Raw genomic sequence first — 13,748 nt, 5'->3', positions numbered from 1 at the left:
ATGCTTCGAACTATCTTTTCCTTAGTCCTACTGCAAAACATGGCAGTAGTAGAAAATGGATCGATCTGGAACAACCTAGGACAACATAGAACAACTCACAAGCCCCTAGGAAATTGAGCACCTTACACCATGAGCCCACGGTCTTTTACGACCTCCATTTTAGGGGTGAATTTATTCCCTTTTATGACCACTTTTTAGGGGGTGTATTCGTTCTCTTTTACGAGCACATTTTAAGGGGGTGATCTCGTTCCCTTTTATGAGCATATTTTCCAACCCCTATGTTAATTACGAACACATAGAAGAGAAGATAACACATAACACTACGTAACACACAGCAGAAAAGATAACACATAAGAATACGTAACATAACAAGGGTGTACTCGTTCTCTTTTATGAGCATATTTTTCAACCCCTATTTTAACATAGGAGATAACACATAAGATTACGAACACATAGAAGAGCTGATAACACAAAGCACTATTTTAACATAGTAGAACATAAGACTACGTAACATAACAAGGGTGTATTCATTCCCTTTTATGAGCATATTTTCAACCCCTATTTTAACATAGCAGATAACAGATAAGAATATGAAACACACAGCAGAGCATAAGAGTACGTAACATAACAAGGGTGTATTCATTCTCTTTTATGAGCATATTTTCCAACCCCTATTTTAACATAGCAGAAAATACACTGAGACTATGAACACACAGCAGAACAGATATACATAGCACAGCTAATAAAAGAGCATGGCATATTTTCCAATCCCTATTTTAACATAGCAGAAATTACACTGAGACTACGAACAGATAGAAGAGCACATAAGACTATGAACACACAGCAGAATAGATATACATAGCACAGCTAATAAAAGAGCATGGCTTATTTTCCAACCCTTATTTTAACATAGCAGAAATTACACTGAGATTACGAACACACAGCAGAGCATTCCACCCCTATTTGAACGTAACAGAAATAATAAAAGACTATGTAACATAGCAGGGGTAACATAACAGAAAGAGCAGACAATGAGCTAAGATAGTCATTTTAGAGGATGTATTCATTCATTCCCTTTGATGAACATTTTTTCCACCCTTAATTGAAATTACATAGGAGAGCAGATAATACATAAGATTCGTTCTCTTTTACGAGCACATTTTAGGGGGTGATCTCGTTCCCTTTTATGAGCATATTTTCCAACCCCTATTTTAACATAGCAGAAATTTATGAACACATTCTCCACCCCCATTTTAACGTAGCACTGATTTCGTTCACAACCCCTAATTTAACATAGCAGAAATAACACAAGCATGTCCCCAAACTACTGACCATCGTGAACAAAGGTCAAACTCAAAAAACGAAACAATATATCGAGGTGGTGTTTCCACATTTAGCAATTGGTCATCAACTAGTACATGTTCCAAAAATACTGATCATCGAGGTCAAAGGTCAACATAGTTAAAACCTAATAACACGAAAACTGAGCCACATATTGAGGTGCTGTTTCCATATTTAGTAATTGGTCATGAACTACTACAAGTTTCAAAACATAATGGTCATCGAGGTCAAAGGTCAAAATACTTAAAACCTAATAACTCGAAAACAAAGCAACATATTGAGATGGTGTTTCCACATTTAGTAATTGGTCATCAACCACTGCAAGTTCCAAAAATAATGACCATCGAGGTCAAAGGTCAAAATACTTAAAACCTAATAACTCAAAAACAGAGCCACATTTAGTAATTGGTCATCTGGTACTACATGTCCCAAAATTAGTGGCCATCGAGGTTAAAGGTCAGCATACTTAAAACCTAATAGCTCGACAACTGAGACACATATTGAAGTGCTGTTTCGAAATCTAGTAATTGGTCATCAACCACTGCAAGTTCCAAAATAATGACCATCGAGGTCAAAGGTCAAAATACTTAAAACCTAATAACTTGAAAATGGATCCACATACTGAGGTGCTGTTTCCACATTTAGTAATTCGTCATGAACTACTACAAGTTTCAAAAAATAATGGTCATCGAAGTCAAAGGTCAACATACTTAAAACCCAATAACTCGAAAATGGATCCACATATTGAGGTGGTGTTTCCACATTTAGTAATTGATTATCAACTACTACAAGTTCCAAAATAGTGACCATCGAGGTCAAAGGTCAAATATTTAAGCTTTAATAACTTTAAACAAAGCCTGTGTGACCTATTCAGTTTTGTACCAAGTAGAGAGAAGTGAAGAATGAATAAATATGATTGGTTTACTTCGAGAAAGAAAGTAAAGATACGCCATTTTAACTATTTAAACAAACGAGAGGATAAATGTGAATGACCTATTCAATTTTGTACAGCGAGAAATGTCATTTTGTACTACTCAAATAAACAAAAAAAAACGAAAGATTATTTTAACTCAGACTTTTATACCATTTTGTACTACTCCAATAAACGAAGGAATACCAGAAAAAATAAGTGAAGAATGAATAAACTTTAGGTGGATTATTTTCTTTTGTACCAACTGAAAAAGAGAAGAAGACCTACTTTAACTAGCTCATTATGTACTCTTTAAACAAACGAAAATTGACCATTATGTAACTTTTGAACTACTGAAATGTTCTATTTTTGTATCAATCAGAAAAACCCAAAGAAGGATCATTTTAACAAGTTCATAATTTCGATGTTCTACTTTTATACCAACGAGAAAAAAATGAACTAGCTGAATATACGAAATAATAAATTTAAGTGACCTATTCAATTTTGTACCAATGAGAAATGGCATTTTAACTGGCTCAGAATTTTACTACTCAAATAAACAATGAAGTATTTACTTTTGTACCACCGAGAAAAAAAAGAAATTGCACCATTTTGGAGTATTCAAATAAACAAAGGAATTATAACTTGTGTCAACTCTAAAATCAATTAAATGAAGTAATGAATTTGAGTGAGCTATTTAATTTGAAAAACCGAAGTTGAGTATTTTATACCATTTTGTATTATTTCAACAAACAAAGGAATAAGCAAATAGCCTCATTTTATATCATTTTAAACTAGTCTAATAAACGAAGGCATAAATAGGAGTGAGCTACTTAATTTTGTAGCAACCAAAGGATCATTTTAATAGCTGAGTATTTTCATGAAAGAAAAAAATTGTACTAATCAGAAAAAGCGAAGAAGACCCATTTTAACTAACTGAGAATTTCCATACCTTTTTGTACTATTTAAACAAACGATGAGATAAATTTGAGTGGCCTGTTTTTCGTACTAACCAGAAAAATCGAAGAAGGTCCAATTTAGCTAACTCAGAATTTATGTACCTCTGTACTAGCCCAATGAACGAAAGAGAAAATTTGAGTGTTCTACTTTTTATACCAAACAAAGAAGAACCATTTTGTACTACTCAAACAAAACGAAAGAAAAAAAACGAAAAAAGACCAATTTAAGTAGCTCAGAATTTATATACGTTTTGTTTAGGTGTCCTACTTTTTGTACCAGCGTGAAATGCCATTTTAACCAGCTCAGTAGTATTCAAATAAACAAAAATCCGAAGAAGGATCATTTTAACTAGCCCAGAATTTCTGTACGTTTGTGCCATTCAAAACAAATGAAAAAACTAAATTTGTATGGAGTATAATTTTTATTGCCAAGCAGAAAAAGGAAAGAATTTGTACTGACCAGAAAAGGCGAAGAAGGATCATTTTATACCATTATGTGCTATTTAAATAAACAAAGGAATAAATTTGAGTGGTCTATTCAATTTTATACCAATCAGAAGAAAAGCAAAGAAGGGCCATTTTAACTAGCTGAGTATTTTTGTGCTACACAAATCAACAAATGAATAAATTTGAGTGACCTATTCAATTTGGTATCAACAAGAAATAGCATTTTAAATAACTCAGCATCTTATACCTTTTTGTGCTATTTAAATAAACGAAGAAAGCGAAGGAGGTCCAATTTAGCTAACTCAGAATTTTATACCATTTTGTACTAATCAAATAAACAAAGGAATAAATTTTTGTGACCTATTCAGTTTTGAAAACAAGCAGAAAAAGAAAAGAATTAACATTTTGTACTAATCAAATAAACCAAGGAATAAATTTAGATGGCCTATTTAGTTTTGTACCAACCACGAAAAAAAAGCAAAGAATTTCCGTTTTAACTAGCTCAATATTTCTGTACCATATTAACTAACTCAAAGAAACGAAAGAATAAATTTTGAGTGGCTTAAGCAAAGAAGGTCAATTTGTACCTTTTGTGCTATTAAAACTGAGTGACCTATTCAATTTTATACCAAGTAGAAAAAATTTTGTCTGCAATTAAAAAAAACGGAGGTCTATTTTATGTACCAAGCAGAGAAAACAAAGAAATACCATATTCTGCTACTCAAACAAACGACGGAATAAGCTCAGAATTTCTATACCTTTTTGTGTTATTCAAATAAACGAAGGAATAAATTTGTGTGACCTATTCACTTTTATAGCAAGCCCCTTTTAGTTTTATACCAACCATGAAGATCTATTATAACAAGCTCGGTATTTTTATACCATTTTGTATTATTCTCTTTCATTTTTGTAACAATCGGAAGAAAACAGCTCAGAATTTTATACCTTTGTGGTGTTACATTTTGTGTCATCCAGAGAACAATTTAAATTGACTCTCCCGTCACTAAGAAAGGCTCATAAAATATTTGAACGTGAGATTTAACAAACCAGAGTTGCGTAATAATTCAATTATAACTTAATTTTGTAGAACAGACTACATAGCAATTAGCGTTCTAAAGAAAACTGATGAATGACGACAAATCATAACAGCATACTTGGCCAATTTGAATCACAGCAGAAGAAGAGATTATATCAAAGTAAGAAAAGTTTTCAAAGTTCCGTGTTGCTGTAGATATTTAAGCAACGTTACGAATGCGTTACCTAACAGTTGTATTGCTAGTATAGGGTGGGTCCTACGGTACTGCATATTGCTCAACGATTCAATTATTTTTTTAAATTTTCTTTCCTCGTCTAAGTCCAAAAAGACCAATATATATATTTTTGCATTTATGTATTTTATTATAATGGAATATAAGTTTATGGAGTATATTTGGAAAATAATAGAACATACATCATGATGTTATATTGCCTTGAAACATATTATTAAACACGGAGAATGCATAGAATGTTTTTATTCTAGGTATATAAATAGATGTATCACACTTGATTTGTTTTTGCTGAAGAGCATGGAGAATGTTTATGTTTCACCTAGAGAAAAAGAAATTCAGCGTGAAAACGAAAAACCTATACTGTTAATTCACCCGTCTGACCCCGATTTGCCAGATGAATTACGTGATAAAGTGAGAATCATATATCCAACACAGGAAATAGAAGATGTGTATTATTTTAGACGCTATAATAGATATAATGATGAAATACTCCCGGAAAGTGATGATGACAGTGTTTCAAATATTACCTGTTTTGAACTGGAAGCTAATGAGTGCGAGTGTACTAGTGAAAGTATTAGTGATACATGTGTTATACAATTATTTAATGAGTATACACCAAATTCAGTATTATTATGTGAAGCATGTTCTAAACATAATGAAAATGAAAAAGATCAGAACTGTTTGCTGCAGTATTATTACGAATTATTGCAAAAGGTGTGGACGATCTTAATTAAACGTGAAATGAGAGAGAAAATCTATAAACTTTATATAAAGAAGCATTTTAAAGGTTGTAATATTAAGAACACTTATACATTGGAAAAAAATTTAATCTGGTATATGAATACATTACAGAGTGTGATTATTATATCAACAAAATACTAGAAATGTTTTTAGAGAAAGATAAACAATTATTTAATTCTGTAAATGAACACTGAGCCCACTGTAGCATATGCATTTGATTGTGTAAGAATAGAAGAACTTGAACTGATAAATGGATCAATTTGTAGTACTGTAATATTAAGAATTTAATAGATAACTAACATTGGACTCTGGCAACTGAATTGTCAGGGAGAGTCAATTTAAATTGTTCTCTGGATGACACAAAATGTAACACCACAAAGGTATAAAATTCTGAGCTGTTTTCTTCCGATTGTTACAAAAATGAAATAGAATAATACAAAATGGTATAAAGATACCGAGCTTGTTATAATGGATCTTCATGGTTGGTATAAAACTAAAAGGGGCTTGCTATAAAAGTGAATAGGTCACACAAATTTATTCCTTCGTTTATTTGAATAACACAAAAAGGTATAGAAATTCTGAGCTTATTCCGTCGTTTGTTTGAGTAGCAGAATATGGTATTTCTTTGTTTTTCTCTGGTTGGTACAGAAAGTAGACCATCTCCGGTTTTTTAATTGCAGACAAAATTTTTTCTACTTGATATAAAATTGAATAGGTCACTCAGTTTTAATAGCACAAAAGGTACAAATTGACCTTCTTTGCTTAAGCCACTCAAAATTTATTCTTTCGTTTCTTCGAGTTAGTTAATATGGTACAGAAATATTGAGCTAGTTAAAACGGAACTTCTTTGCTTTTTTTCGTGGTTGGTACAAAACTAAATAGGCCATCTAAATTTATTCCTTGCTTTATTTGATTAGAACAAAATGTTAATTCTTTTCTTTTTATTCTTGTTTTCAAAACTGAATAGGTCACAAAAATTTATTCCTTCGTTTATTTAATTAGTACAAAATGGTATAAAATTCTGAGTTAGATAAATTGGACCTCCTTCGCTTTCTTCGTTTATTTAAATAGCACAAAAAGGTATAAGATGCTGAGTTATTTAAAATGCTATTTCTTGTTGATACCAAATTGAATAGGTCACTCAAATTTATTCATTTGTTGATTTGTGTAGCACAAAAATACTCAGCTAGTTAAAATGGCCCTTCTTTGCTTTTCTTCTGATTGGTATAAAATTGAATAGATCACTCAAACTTATTCCTTCGTTTATTTAAATAGCACATAAAGGTATAAAATGATCCTTCTTCGCCTTTTCTGGTCAGTACAAGTTCTTTCCTTTTTCTGCTTGGCACAAAAAAAATATTCTCCATCCAAATTTAGTTTTTTTCATTTGTTTTGAATGGCACAAAAGTACAGAAATTCTTAGCTAGTTTTAATGATCCTTCTTCGGTTTTTTGTTTATTTGAATACTACAGAGCTGGTTAAAATGGCATTTCACGCTGGTACAAAAAGTAGGACACCTAAACAAAACGTATATAAATTCTGAGCTAGTTAAATTGGTCTTTTTTCGTTTTCTTCTTTCGTTTATTTGAGTAGTACAAAATGGTTCTTCTTTGTTTGGTATAAAAAGTAGAACACTCAAATTTTCTCTTCCGTTCATTGGGCTAGTACAGAGGTACATAAATTCTGAGTTAGCTAAATTGGACCTTCTTCGATTTTTCTGGTTAGTACGAAAAACAGGCCACTCAAATTTATCTCATCGTTTGTTTAAATAGTACAAAAAGGTATGGAAATTCTCAGTTAGTTAAAATGGGTCTTCTTCGCTTTTTCTGATTAGTACAATTTTTTTCTTTCATGAAAATACTCAGCTATTAAAATGATCCTTTGGTTGCTACAAAATTAAATAGCTCACTCCTATTTATGCCTTCGTTCATTAGACTAGTTTAAAATGATATAAAATGAGGCTATTTGCTTATTCCTTTGTTTGTTGAAATAATACAAAATGGTATAAAACACTCAACTTCGGTTTTTCAAATTAAATAGCTCACTCAAATGCATTACTTCATTTAATTGATTTTAGAGTTGACACAAGTTATAATTCCTTTGTTTATTTGAATACTCCAAAATGGTGCAATTTCTTTTTTTTCTCGGTGGTACAAAAGTAAATACTTCATTGTTTATTTGAGTAGTAAAATTCTGAGCCAGTTAAAATGCCATTTCTCATTGGTACAAAATTGAATAGGTCACTTAAATTTATTATTTCGTATATTCAGCTAGTTCATTTTTTTCTCGTTGGTATAAATGTAGAACATCGAAATTATGAACTTGTTAAAATGATCCTTCTTTGAGTTTTTCTGATTGATACAAAAATAGAACATTTCAGTAGTTCAAAAGTTACATAATGGTCAATTTTCGTTTGTTTAAAGAGTACATAATGAGCTAGTTAAAGTAGCTCTTCTTCTCTTTTTCAGTTGGTACAAAGGAAAATAATCCACCTAAATTTTATTCATTCTTCACTTATTTTTTCTGGTATTCCTTCGTTTATTGGAGTAGTACAAAATGGTATAAAAGTCTGAGTTAGTTAAAATAATTTTTCGGTTCTTTTGTTTATTTGAGTAGTACAAAATGACATTTCTCGTTGTACAAAATTGAATAGGTCATTCACATTTACCCTTTCGTTTGTTTAAATAGTTAAAGTGGCGTATCTTTACTTTCTTTCTCGAAGGAAACCAATCATATTTATTCATTCTTCACTTCTCTCTGCTTGGTACAAAACTTAATAGGTCACACAGGCTTTGTTTAAAGTTATTAAAGCTTAAATATTTGACCTTTGACCTCGATGGTCACTATTTTGGAACTTGTAGTAGTTGATAACCAATTACTAAATGTGGAAACACCACCTCAATATGTGGATCCATTTTCGAGTTATTAGGTTTTAAGTATCTTGACCTTTGACCTCGATGACCATTATTTTTTGAAACTTGTAGTAGTTCATGACCAATTACTAAATGTGGAAACAGCACCTCAGTATGTGGATCCATTTTCGAGTTATTAGGTTTTAAGTACTTTGACCTTTGACCTCGATGGTCATTATTTTGGAACTTGCAGTGGTTGATGACCAATTACTAGATTTCGAAACAACACTTCAATATGTGTCTCAGTTGTCGAGTTATTAGGTTTTAAGTATGCTGACCTGTAACCTCGATGGCCACTAATTTTGGGACATGTAGTACCTGATGACCAATTACTAAATGTGGCTCTGTTTTTGAGTTATTAGGTTTTAAGTATTTTGACTTTTGACCTCGATGGTCATTATTTTTGGAACTTGCAGTGGTTGATGACCAATTACTAAATGTGGAAACACCATCTCAATATGTTGCTTTGTTTTCGAGTTATTAGGTTTTAAGTATTTTGACCTTTGACCTCGATGACCATTATTTTTTTGAAACTTGTAGTAGTTCATGACCAATTACTAAATGTGGAAACAGCACCTCAATATGTGGCTCAGTTTTCGTGTTATTAGGTTTTAAGTACTTTGACCTCGATGATCAGTATTTCGAAACTTGTAGTAGTTTGTGGCCGATTTCTAAATGTGGAAACACCAACTCAATATGTGGCTCAGTTTTCGTGTTATTAGGTTTTAAGTATGTTAACCTTTGACCTCGATGGTCAGTATTTTTGGAACATGTACTAGTTGATGACCAATTGCTAAATGTGGAAACACCACCTCGATATATTGTTTCGCTTTTTGAGTTTGACCTTTGTTCACGATGGTCAGTAGTTTGGGGACATGCTTGTGTTATTTCTGCTATGTTAAATTAGGGGTTGTGAACGAAATCAGTGCTACGTTAAAATGGGGGTGGAGAATGTGTTCATAAATTTCTGCTATGTTAAAATAGGGGTTGGAAAATATGCTCATAAAAGGGAACGAGATCACCCCCTAAAATGTGCTCGTAAAAGAGAACGAATCTTATGTATTATCTGCTCTCCTATGTAATTTCAATTAAGGGTGGAAAAAATGTTCATCAAAGAGAATGAATGAATACATCCTCTAAAATGACTATCTTTGCTCATTGTCTGCTCTTTCTGTTATGTTACCCCTGCTATGTTAGATAGTCTTTTATCATTTCTGTTATGTTCAAATACCGGTGGAATGCTCTGCTGTGTGTTCGTAATCTCAGTGTAATTTCTGCTATGTTAAAATAAGGGTTGGAAAATAAGCCATGCTCTTTTATTAGCTGTGCTATGTATATCTATTCTGCTGTGTGTTCATAGTCTTGTGTGCTCTTGTATCTGTTCGTAGTCTCAGTGTAATTTCTGCTATGTTAAAATAGGGGTTGGAAAATATGCCATGCTCTTTTATTAGCTGTGCTATGTATATCTGTTCTGCTGTGTGTTCATAGTCTCACTGTAATTTCTGCTATGTTAAAATAGGGGTTGGAAAATTTGCTCATAAAAGAGAATGAATACACCCTTGTTATGTTACGTACTCTTATGCTGTGCTGTTTTTTTTCATATTCTTATCTGTTATCTGCTATGTTAAAATAGGGGTTGAAAAATATGCTAATAAAAGGGAATGAATACACCCTTGTTATGTTACGTAGTCTTATGTTCTGCTATGTTAAAATAGTGCTATGTGTTATCAGCTCTTCTATGTGTTCGTAATCTTATGTGTTATCTCCTATGTTAAAATAGGGGTTGAAAAATATGCTCATAAAAGAGAACGAGTACACCCCTGTTATGTTACGTACTCTTATGTGTTATCAGTTCTGCTGTGTGTTACGTAGTGTTATGTGTTATCTTCTCTTCTATGTGTTCGTAATTAACATAGGGGTTGGAAAATATGCTCATAAAAGGGAACGAGATCACCCCCTTAAAATGTGCTCGTAAAAGAGAACGAATACACCCCCTAAAAAGTGGTCATAAAAGGGAATATATTCACCCCTAAAATGGAGGTCATAAAAGACGGTGGGCTCACGGTGTAAAGTGCTCAATTTCCCAGGGGCTTGTGAGTTGTTCTATGTTGTCCTAGGTTGTTCCAGATCGATCCATTTTCTACTACTCATGGCGATTACTTTGTGACAAAATTTGATATAAAAACCTAGTGTTCCGTTTCCTGTGGTTAGGTCACGTGGCATTACTGTAAGCGATTATTAACAGTTTAGATTACCATGCGTATCCTACGTTCCAGGCGTTGTTTTACACTAATGATTCAATCTTCCGAGATAAATATTACAAATTCAAATTGCTGGAGCTATTAAGGTGTGTTTTAGGGAACCTGAAGGCGAACTACAATGTCTTCCCTAGCTCTGATGTCTGTCTCAGTATCTTTGAACTCCTTTGGTTAGTTCTTTAGCTCAGATTGCGGATCAGATTCCCAACTTGTTAATAGTATTTAGTTATGTCCTGTATGATAAATTTTAAAATATTCACATGTAGTGGTCCTGGGTTTGATTCCCGGTGGGAGCACTCGGTAGGAAAAAATGTAAAATCTTATTCAGGTCACCCATCTTGTGGAAGGTTTTCTTGGGCTTTCCTCAGCATGCACTGTAACGGTTGGATAATGTTCCCAGACCGCTTTCTTCATTCCCTCACTCCTTTCGTTCTCCAAAATTCCCAGGGCATTGTGATCCCTAAGGATATCATTTCTAATACGTGATGGCTATAGATCCTGAAAACCGAGAAGTATAATTCCTAATCTTAATATTCCCATGGAAAATACTCATTACTTACTTTCCTCCATCCCGCGACGAATTAGCTAATTTGGGGTCTAGATATTTTTAATGCGTCTTTTTTTTTTATTGTTACACTTCATGAAATAAGTCGCCCTGCGTGGTATAGTTACTAACGCTCTCGCCTTTGGTGGGAGCGGTCCCGAGTTCGACACTCGGTGCGAACACTCGGTCGAAAATGTGTAATAGCTTTTTCAGGTTAGCCATTCTGAGTAAGGTTTACCTCATACACACCAGGCAAATGCCGGGATAGTACCTAACATAATAGCCTTAGGACACTTCTCTCCTTTATTCATTTCTTCCCAATTTCCTAGCCAGTGTGAACGCCGATGGACATCTTCTATCTTACGTGACGGCCTAATATAGCCATAGGTGCTAAAAACCTAGAAATCCAATTTCTAATCCTAATCCTAATCATAATTTCATGAAATATAACGTTCTTTCTTTAAAATTTAAAGAAACAGCGTTATATTTCATGAAACTAGTGATGCTAATGATGCTAAAGTTATATGTAGTTCTAACAGGTGCAGCAGTGAAATGGGCGATTTTAAAACCTCTACCAGCTACAGAAATTTATTCACAGCGGTATAAAAGAAATACAATATGAATTGACAGTTCTTGCAATTTGTAAGGAGTATTTCTAAATAACTTGTACATCTCCACAGACGTAATAGCAGAAAATGTCCATCACTTGAAAATGGCATCACGTAGGTGCACCCCGTTTTCCTTCACACACAATCCAAGTATTTTACGGAAGTCAGGCATCACGTCTTACAATACTGTCACTGGAATTCGATTAACTTTCTCAAGAAATCAATCATTTAGTTCCTGGATGGTGTGTGAAAGGTCACACCAGAAGATCTAAAATTTTCAAATGATACCAAACGAAGAAATCACACGCTGAAAGGTCAGATGATCTTGGAAACCAGGAAATGTCCCCGTTCTTGAAGATGAGGTCACCAGGAAAGATGTTATGTAGAGCGTTAATGGAAATCCACGAGGCATGTGGTCCAGCCTTGTTGGAAGAATGTGTTTGTAGATACAGTAAGATCATCAAGCTGTGGCACTAAGAAATGGTTCAACATTTAAACATAACGTTCTGTAGTCACGATAACAGCATTGCCGCGATTGTCTTCAAAAGAATAAGGCCCTATGATTCTAAATGATGATACGCCAAGCAGGCACGTAGCCAGGATTTTGCAATAGGGGGGGTCCGTGACGAAATACTGTGGTTATCACACCAGGGCTTCGATCATTCTAAAGTATTTTACTGGCAACAAATATTCGTACGTTTAGCCAGGATTTCGTAATGGGAGGGGGGCATGACATGAAATACTGTGGATACATACCAGGGGATCTATCAATCTAAACTATTTTACTGGAAACATACCCATATTGGTTTGTTAGGACAATAAAATGAGGATAAGTTAGTAAGTATTTAAATAAAAAACTATGAAGAAATCTTGAGTAAAAGGATATTAAAAAGTATTGAAAAACATATAGTCTTCCGAAGTCATTTAAACTCTGTTCTACTTGCCTTCTTTCTTCTTTTTCTTATCTTCATTTAATGTCCTCAAGGATAGCAACGAGATCTCTTTCGGGAGTAAAGACATCTTATAAAATGGATCAGTGCTGCCACGAAATTCAAAATAGCTCATATTATTGGTGATTCTGGGCATTTTTAAGTTCTACCTGAGAGTCTATGTTATCCATGGAGATAGATGGAATCCGGTATGCTCCGTTACAATAATATCAATTATTATTTTGATCTTCGTCGTTTCCTCCACATAAAACTCCTCATAACAAAGAGTAACCAAACACTTGCTGTAGCTTTATACTTTTGACGCTGATTCATCTTTTTCTCGGATCTTTTTGTCTTATCCTTCCTTAATGTTTTTCATTTCTCGATCCGAAGGGGGGGGTCCGGACCCCCCGGACCCACCCCTTGGCTACGTGCCTGCGCCAAGTGACGATAGTATCAGAGTCAAAGGCAAAGGTTTGTTGTTCAGACGGCACCACTCCCGTCTTCCCATCCCTAACGTAACTTACTATTTCCAGAGTTGCCAAACCGCCCGTTTCACGTGTTACTTTAAAATTTGCACTGAAACTGACTCTCGAGCAGCGGCGGATCTGTTTAAGGGGCACCCGGTCACGTGCCCTGCCATTCATGATCTAAATAGAACTGCAATTATTAAATCAGTACTAATACATTAACAGAAACTTTTTTCTTTCTTTCTTTTTTTCTTTTGTAATGTTTGGATTTGATCCGCCACAGCCGTGTTTGCGAGTGAAGGAGGCTGTGGTTATGCGCTCTCGTAGGATAGACGAAACTTGGCAACACAGCGACGGTTGT

Source organism: Thermobia domestica, chromosome 10, assembly GCF_964235325.1.
Source record: "Thermobia domestica chromosome 10, izTheDome1.hap1.1, whole genome shotgun sequence".
In the NCBI taxonomy this organism is placed as follows: domain Eukaryota; kingdom Metazoa; phylum Arthropoda; class Insecta; order Zygentoma; family Lepismatidae; genus Thermobia; species Thermobia domestica.
The sequence above is the reverse complement of the archived record's forward strand: the minus strand, read 5'-3'. Positions refer to the sequence as shown.